Source organism: Polypterus senegalus, chromosome 8, assembly GCF_016835505.1.
Source record: "Polypterus senegalus isolate Bchr_013 chromosome 8, ASM1683550v1, whole genome shotgun sequence".
NCBI classification, from domain to species: domain Eukaryota; kingdom Metazoa; phylum Chordata; class Cladistia; order Polypteriformes; family Polypteridae; genus Polypterus; species Polypterus senegalus.
The window spans coordinates 172,436,753-172,446,177 of NC_053161.1; positions in this window are offsets into that span (position 1 = coordinate 172,436,753).

A 9,425-nucleotide genomic window follows, 5' to 3' on the forward strand; every position below is an offset into this window, starting at 1 on the left:
CAAAAAGCTGCTTGACAAAGCCCCTACAGCATCCACCATGCAGTTGGCTTTCTTTATCATAATATACAGATAAAAATGCTAATATACAGAATAAATGCAAATTTATTTATTTTTAATAAAACATATAAGAACCCCATATAAGGACTCAAAAAAAAACACATTACTTATAAAGCCTTGTTCACACGGGCGTTAAAATCGAGCGTTTTTTTTGCGTCGAAGCGTCCGGTGGCGTGGATCAAGCGCCGAGTGTTTTCTACGTAGGAGTCAATGAGAGTGTTCACACGGGCTTTGGTGACGTGCATTTGTCCGGCAGCGCGTTTATACGGCATCAAAAAAACGTTACATGCAGCTTTTTCTTGCCGTTCAAAACCCAATGAACGCAAGGAAACCGCTTCTAGTTCGTTTTCTGCGCGTTTATTTTACGCTTCGGAGGACCGGATATATCCCATGATCCTACATGCTATACATAGGGAAATGCGGGAAAAAAGAAAAAAAAAATGTCGAAGGAGGTTGATCCAGCCCAGCTCGTGCAGGAAGTGGAGCAGAGACCGCTGATATGGGACATCTCTTTACCAGACTACAGTGATTGTTACAATCCCCTACACACCTGTCCCACCACCATCGCTGAGCAATTGGCTTCAGCAACGAATGCTGTTCACTCAGGAGCATCTGAGCCGTACTATCATGCTCTGTAAATGTTTAGTACAGTAAATGTTAGCACAATGTGCTGTTTGTTCAAGTGTTATTGTTCACAAACTGTTAATGGTAAACAGTATTCTTTAAGTACTGATTCTTTATGTGATTGTTTACAAATCCGTTTAGGTTATTATTTATTTCATTATTATCATTATACAGTATTCCGTAAAACATGTTATTTCTGTCTGTAGCATATGACTTATTTGACTTAAATGTCACTGTACAGGATGCTGCTTCATATTTTTATTCTCTCTCTCACTCACACACACAGTATATACATATAATTATGTGTGTGTTTGCTATTTACACATATAAACAAATTTTCTATATACAGTTATAATAAAAGGGTTCTCAAAAACAGTGTGATTAAATATTTTTGAAAAATGGTTCTTGTCAAACCAAATAGATTATTCATGCACATATCAAATTTTTGAATACTGCCATGCGAGCTCTCCTGCAGGGGACATAAAGTATTCAGCAAATCTGGTCCTGACCACACTAACAGTTTGAACACTGAAGTCCTTCAGAAAGTCTGCAGACATGTCATCCACATTGTAGCCTTCCCTCTGACGTACAAAATTGTGGAGGACACATGTGGCCTTTATAATCCCATCAGCATTTCCTGGTTTCACCTGCATGGCTGTTCGAAAGACTCTCCATTTGTTTGACAGGATGCCAAATGTGCATTCTATATACCGCCGTGCCCTTGTCAGGCGGTAATTAAACACTCTGTTTTGAGTTGTAAGTGCACGCTTGGGAAACGGCTTCATCATGTTTTCATGAAGTCCAAAAGCTTCATCTGGAACTAAAACATGTGGCATTGGTGATCCCCCTTCAACAATAGGTCTGGGTGCAGGAAAATGTAATGACTCTTTATAAAATGTACGTCCCATGGCCGAAGAACAAAAGATGCTTGAATCGAAAGAGCTTCCATATGCTCCGACATCTACAGCCACAAATTTGTAAGAGCTGTCTGCAATGGCCATCAGCACAACAGAAAAAAACGTTTAGTAATTGTAGAATCTTGTTCCACTTTTAGGGGGCATCTGAACACGGATGTGCTTCCCATCCAGGGCTCCAACACAATTGGGGAACTGGGATCTCTTGTAAAATCCTTCAGCGATATCAGTCCATAGCTGTTCTGTTGGCTCTGGCATAACAAGAGGCTGGAGACATCGCCATAGTACACAACATGTTTCATGCACTATCCTTGAAATGGTGGACTTTCCCAATAGGTACTGGAAATGTAAGGAAGAAAAGGATTCCCCAGCTGCCAAAAACCTTAGTTAAAAAAATAATAATAATTTGATTAGAAATAAGGAATATAGATATAGATATATAGATAGATTGATAGATAATTCTGTTGGGAGTATATATATATTTGTGTGTATGTGTGTGTATATCATCATGTTATGCGCTAAAATGCCCCCCTGCCATGGATTGCCCCCCCACATAATAGCTATCAAATATTATATTAGAACATAAATTCATAGATTTATTATTATCAAATATGATATTACAATTACTGTATAATGAAGCCTAGGCACGTGACAGCCGTCAAGGCCATTAATACAAATTCTTGTATAATGTTTATTTTGTGGGACATTTATTTTTCGGGGTTTTGTCATGAATTTGCAAATATATATATATAATAAAAATAAATATTGTTTATGATGAAAAATTCGACGAAAGTAATTTTATTATAAAATAAACAATATAAAAGTTTACATGTTGTATATGAAAAAATATTAATATTTTTATGTTTTCTTATACAACATATATTTTCATATTGCTTATTTTATTATATTGTCTCGTGTGATTTGTAAACCATGAACCTATAAATTTATGTTCTAATATAATATTTGATAACGATTATGTGGGGGCAATCCATGGCGGGGGTCTTTTCAGTGCATAACACCGGTGTAAGCGCACACTCGACTACTGTTTCCTTACCTCAAAGTGACAAGTAGTCTCTCTTCGGGGCTAACACCAAGTCGCATATTGGTTGATCGGCGTGCAATGTGGCATTGCACCACTGCAGCAGACAATCAAAAGTGGAAACCGACATCCGACAGTAATTAAAAAAACTGCGGAAATTTTCGCATTTCTTCATAAAGCACAAAAAAACTTCCTTTAACCCGACGTTGTGCAGTCAGAGGATGAACCCAGTAGCGTCGGCGATTTTTTCTCTCCTTACGTCGCCGTATTACGAGTATTTTTAAAACAAGATTAATATCTAACATAGCAAAATGGTCCATATTAAAAGGAGGCACCTCAAATAAAACGACAAGGGCTTTCATATCCAGTTCCCGACACTGCCTCCACAGGTTAACACACAAACTACAATTTGGGCTGCAGGCTGGCGTTAGACAGAGACAAACGAACGCCGGTGTAGAAGTCAATCGATCGCCACCACAAAATGCAACATAAACGTCTAGGACGTTCAGAGCAAGTTCGTTTATTCAAAAACTTAACGCCCGTGTGAACAAGGCCTTTAGATGGTTGAGCATTTCCAAATAACATACTTGTCAAATAAAATAAAATTAGAAAAGGGTTGTGGAGAATTGAAGATACGACATCCGACTACAGCGTCCACAATGCATCTAACAGCTTACCAGAGAAGCCTGGTACATGCTGGCTGTGGGGTGTAACATTAATTAGTGTCAATGCTACAACATACGATCAGTGTGTTGCGGAAGTTCATAACTAAAAGCTTCAAAAAATTACAAAAGGTAGAATACGCTTTGCTACACACACAGCAAGACAATTTGGACGGATTAATCACAAGTGACACCATATTGCACTTCTGACTCTCCCAAACCAGAATCTACTGGGCCACAAAAGAATTCCGACTGGGTGCCACCTCCAGATTCACAGAGGAGTACATTAGAAGAGAAAGAAGTCAAAACACACTGACCTAATACTTAAGTCTGAGCACCTTAAAGTAGTGGGCCTTGTTGGTAAGTTTTATATCGGGGGCTATCAACCCTTTGGCTTGATGTACCACCCTGAAGAATTTAACAATTGTGAAGTACCTCCTTTTTATTTTGGTCTCAAGTTGTTAATTACTGAACTGTTATTGGGTAAAACTAAAGGTGGTGTTTCTTTTCCCACTCAAAAAATATATTTTCAGAGAGCATTTGTAAGGTATTGGTGATGGTAACCTGTCAAAGAGATGTTTTAGAATGAATTTCAAAACTATTTGATATGTTATGAGGCACTGACGGTATTTCATCTGCCTGTGCTAATAGTGGAAAAAGAAATGTAAGCAATTGTGTCTCAAATGCTGTAAGTCGGCATTAGTCAAATAATAATAATAGAAAGTTTAGTAAATTCACACCATTGACCTAAAGGGTCTTCCTGTCCCCGAGAGACTTTACGTTCCGCTGTCTTGGTTTCCCTACAATGTGCTTACTTGATTTTTTGTTGTAAACTGTTAGTTGCTTTAAATAAATTATGAAATACCAGAATTCACCAGTCTGTCATCTCTAGTCATCTGACTGTGACTCCTGCACTCGGCTTTCTGTTTTCTAAACTTGGCGAATTGCACATTTTCCAGAGGACCCTGAAACCCTTTTTATTTTTTTTTTTTAGTAAGGTCCTTCGAGCCGGAAGCTAAACAAACCGACCCGAGAGTAAAATGGACAAGGCAGTGTGTATGGAAGAGCTTAACCTCATCTCTAGTGAACCGAGCTGATATTCCTGTGATAAGCCAAACCGCAGCTCACACAATGTAGATGACCGGTTTATAGGTGCCACAATGGGTTCGGATGGCATGTGCAGTAAACTCTCAGTTTGCACCCAGCAGACGAGGACTCCAGCTCACCTTTCGGACTGGAATGCAAGATAGAGTTAATCCAGAGATTACATCTTGCCTGAAGAAGGGGCCGGAGTTTCCTCAAAAGCTTACATATTGTAATTTTTTTAGTTAGCCAATAAAAGGTGTCATTTTGCTTGGCTTTTCTCGACTTTCTCAAGAGAAAGGAGACCCCCAAGAATCCACACTTGGATTGCAGTGGATCTGTACTGCAGGATGTTTAGCTTAGAACTATCATGCTATTGAGCCTATCTTGCCAACTATGAGACATATTTATAAAGTCCTTGATAGTCAATACAACCCTCACATTTCTTACTCCATACACTGCAAGAGCAAAGGTACTCATTCAGGACCTGTGGAAGGCTAAGTTGAGATGGGATGCCATTAATAAAATCTGAAGCCTTGCACGACAAATGGAGTACGTGCAAATGAGAACTAAATTATTTGGAAGAAATAATGTTGCCAAAATGCTACACACCTTATTGTGCTGCTGATTCTGAAGCTATGGGAGAACTTCATATTTTTTCTGATGCATCTGAGCACAGTAGCTTTGCACTGTGGATAATCCAGGCCATGTTTATGTTAGATTCAAAATGGCACGTTCAAGTGTTGCCCCTATTTCCTCTAGGGGGCAATAGCTCCCTGGTTGCACTACATTCTTTTGTAATTGTGGCATCTTAAGTAACCCGAAACTATATAGATATAATATTAAAAGGCGGTACCTCCCCCATAGTGATATGGTGGTAAGAAATCACATAAGAGAAAACAACTTAGATTTCTTTAATGATGATTTATGTGGCATAACAGACGAGGAAGCCAAATGGCAAAACAATTACCAAGATGGGATCTCGATGTATACAGTCTTGTCATTTTTCGTCGCTGTGATGGAAGGGTTTTCAGGACGGATGACGTTATCCCCCATCTATCCGTCGGCTTCGAGGTGTTTGGCTGCTGTTCAAGTCTTTTATACCGTTTTCTCCATGTGTAGGCCCTTACTTAGGTAAATCATGCCATTCCAAACAAGGCAAGGAGAGGATTCAATTTCATCTCTAACATATAGAAATAGTACAATTCCTATTTTCGTAGTTGTCCCTTTCTAATGCTTGCCTAGCAATTCTAAATGATGAGCCCCCATGTGCTAAATTTGGCCTGTACATGTGAGTGGATTTATAAAATATTTTTTGCACAGTGACATTAAACTTATATTCTGATTACAGCCCCGAAAGACCAAGTTTCCATGCCGAGACTTGAGCTTTCTGCAGCTCTCCCTGACTCTCAGCTTTTCCACCTGCTGTTTGTCTGAACTCACCCTGCATATTAGACAAGTGTGCCGATGATCATCAGACCAAAACCAAACTGACCAATCGGAGATCTTAGCCCCAATCTGTCCAGTCATTTTGACTGAGAAGCCAAAGCAAAAGTGACAAATCAGATTGCTGATAGGAGTAGGACATACTGAACTTAGTGTTTTATTATATAGTAGATAATACAAAAAAGGGATAGTGTCTGCGGACAGTCTATAGCAGACTGATATTATGCCAAAGTAAATTTCAGCTTTGAATTTGTGCATTGTATAATTAAATGTTAATGGATTTGTACAAAGTAAACATTTTCCTTGGAACTGTTCAGTTTCACTGTAAATTTACAAGTTTGTGAATGTTGGTCTTTAAACGCTAAAACCAATAAAACATTCCATAGCAATGTGAGGCTTATTTGGAGGCAAGTGAGAATTCTACACAAGAACACACTTCAGATTTACTAGTGATTTGAACTTAGCTTGACTTTCTTGTATGGAATGTTATTTGCTTTTAATAAATTCAATAAAACATTAAAATACAGTCCCCACAGTGAAGCATGGCGGTGGCAGCATCATGCTGTGGGGGTGTTTTTCAGCTGCAGGGACAGGACGACTGGTTGCAATCGAGGAAAAGATGAACGCGGCCAAGTACAGGGATATCCTGGACAAAAACCTTCTCCAGAGTGCTAAGGACCTCAGACTGGGGCGAAGGTTTACCTTCCAACAAGACACTGACCCTAAGCACACAGCTAAAATAACGAAGGAGTGGCTTCACAACAACTCTGTGACTGTTCTTGAATGGCCCAGCCAGAGCCCTGACTTAAACCCAATTGAGCATCTCTGGAGAGACCTAAAAATGGCTGTCCACCAGCGTTTACCATCCAACCTGACAGAATTGGAGAGGATCTGCAAGGAGGAATGGCAGAGGATCCCCAAATCCAGGTGTGAAAAACTTGTTGCATCTTTCCCAAGAAGACTCATGGCTGTATGAGCTCAAAAGGGTGCTTCTACTAAATACTGAGCAAAGGGGCTGAATACTTAGGACCAGGTGATATTTCAGGTTTTCTTTTTTAATAAATCTGCAACAATTTCAAAAATTCTTTTTTTTTTGTCTGTCAATATGGGGTGCTGTGTGTACATTAATGAGGGAAAAAATTAATTGAAATGATTTTAGCAAATGGCTGCAATATAACAAAGAGTGAAAAATTGAAGGGGGTCTGAATACTTTCCGTACCCACTGTAGGTATAAACCTTCAGCGTCTCACAACCAGAGACCGTTGAAGCAGGTTGACATGGCAGGGGAGCCCTCAGCCCCAATGAAGTCACGTAGAGACTTCAGAACAGACAGCAGAGTTAAGCTTTATTGTATGGCATGCATGCAGACTCATCTCTGATGGAACAATGAGCCATGAACTAAAAGCAACTCTTACATTTATTACAATTCTTATCACACAAGCCATTATTCTTCCTCATCGGACTCCTAGAATTCTACTGCTCTAGTCCGGCCCCTAATTGTTTCCACCAATAATTCTTAGTTAAGGGGTTGTCAGACCACGTTCTGTGTATCTTATCTGTTTGATAAGGACTATTTTTGCTTGCTACTTTAATTTACAGCCCAAGTGTTCATATTCCCTCTCTATATGCGAGGGGCCCATCCTTTTCTAGCCCTCCTGCATGTCTATCCTTTGGCTTAATAAACTATTGGTGGTTTCTAGCTCATACAGAATGATAAAAAATATGTAAGCATAAATCTTTTTATTCCAAACTCTTGCATCTTAATGCTTAATAAAATATAGTGTCTACTTTTCCCATGTGCTTATACTGCTTTTCTAATACATGGGGATTACCAATTTTAAGAAAACAATTTTCTATTCGAAGGTTAGCTCCCATTTCCAGCTCCGTCTCACTTCATCCACTTGTGTGCAGACACCGATGCCCTGATCTTAGTCCACCCTTCAGAAGCCATCCACCAGCATTGGGGCACTTCCACAACCAATGCAAGGCAGGCGAAAATACCCTCCTCATCATCAGATCTCCACAAAAATATACATTTCATTTTTTTTAAACAAACAATTTGAGCACATTTTGGCTAAACAAAACAGAGCGAAACTGGTGTGTTGCATCTTGTGACATCACAGGCAACAGAAAGGTGGACAAGATTATCTTTGAAATCTGTTCAGGTTTATTGTATACAAAGTAGGATTTCTACCATGCTAAGAGAAAGAAAATATCAAAAAAAAAATTAAACAATTGCTAAACCACCAAAGTTAACATCTCTGTTTAAGCCATCAGCGGAAGAGCGAAATTTGACCAGTGTCATCGATGGACCAGATCACGTCAGATTAATCTAACATCGACAACAGTGGCTTCTTGGAAGCTGGTCTCGTTCATTGCAAGAGATGGATGTTTGAGATGGTGCTCCACTGGCAGTGGTGTTATTTAGCTATTTTTTATTATCTGTCTGAGAAATTCTACGTTTAGTCAACCAGAGAGGATTTAATTACAAGTACAGGGGGTCCTCAGGTTACGACGCAGTTCCGTTCCTACAACAATGATGTAACCCGAATTTTGGTGTAAGTCGAAACACACCCTAGCCTAAGTCACTTACCTATCCTAACACATTTGCAAAATCATAATCTAGAACATAAAAACACAACTAAGCCACAGAAAAAGGAAAAGGACATAAATATACTGTGTACTGTACTGTAGTACCAGAAAAAATGAGTGTAAAAAAATTCCTTACCTTTATTCCTTCTGATTTCTATCGAATGTCTTAATTTCACTTCATCATCATGGCTTTGCTCTTCTTCGAAGCACTACGATCTGAAGACTCTGACTTTCATTTAGGAGCCATGATAAGGGCCACAAAGTCGCCAAACAAAGCCACACAAACGGACCACTTCCTCCGTACACAACGAAACTAGTTCGCTAACTCCCTCACTCATATGCTGTGTTACTGCGTATTTTTCTGCTGCGTGCAACCAAATTAGTTCACCCACGTAGTCTGTAAGTACAACGCTAATGGTGTAAGCCAGGTCTCAATTTACGTTGTATGTCGAAACGTTGTAATCCGAAGACTCCCTGTATATTAAAGAATGAGCAGGAGACGAAGGGGTCAGAAAGAGAAGGTAAAGGTAACTAAAGTTCCATCAAGTCCAAGCTGGTCTCAGGTTTGCCACAGACTGAGTTGGAAGAGACAGGTGAAGGGACGGACCAGCCAGGACCTGATGCTGCAGCATCTGCTCCAACCAACAGTGAAGGTGGATAGAAAACTGTGAGTGAAGCAGGCAATGAGAATTCACCGATCTCAGGTGGGGTAAAAGAACCAACTATGGTATCTTTATTCCCACTGTAAACTACTATCAACACCCAGTGTAAGCCAATGGAATCAATTCCAACAGGAAACATAACTCTGCTTACTGAGCACTCAAGTCAAGTCAAATTGGGGAGCATGCACTGGTATAGTGTGTTGCTGCACCCACCACACAAAAAAACAACTCGAGATCCTGGTTGGCAACCCACACAGGTAGATATGCAGTCCAGTCCCATCCTCCAGAAATGACCCTCAATCTGCCGCAGTCAGGTGTTACATAGGCGACCCCTAGGCTTGGTCCA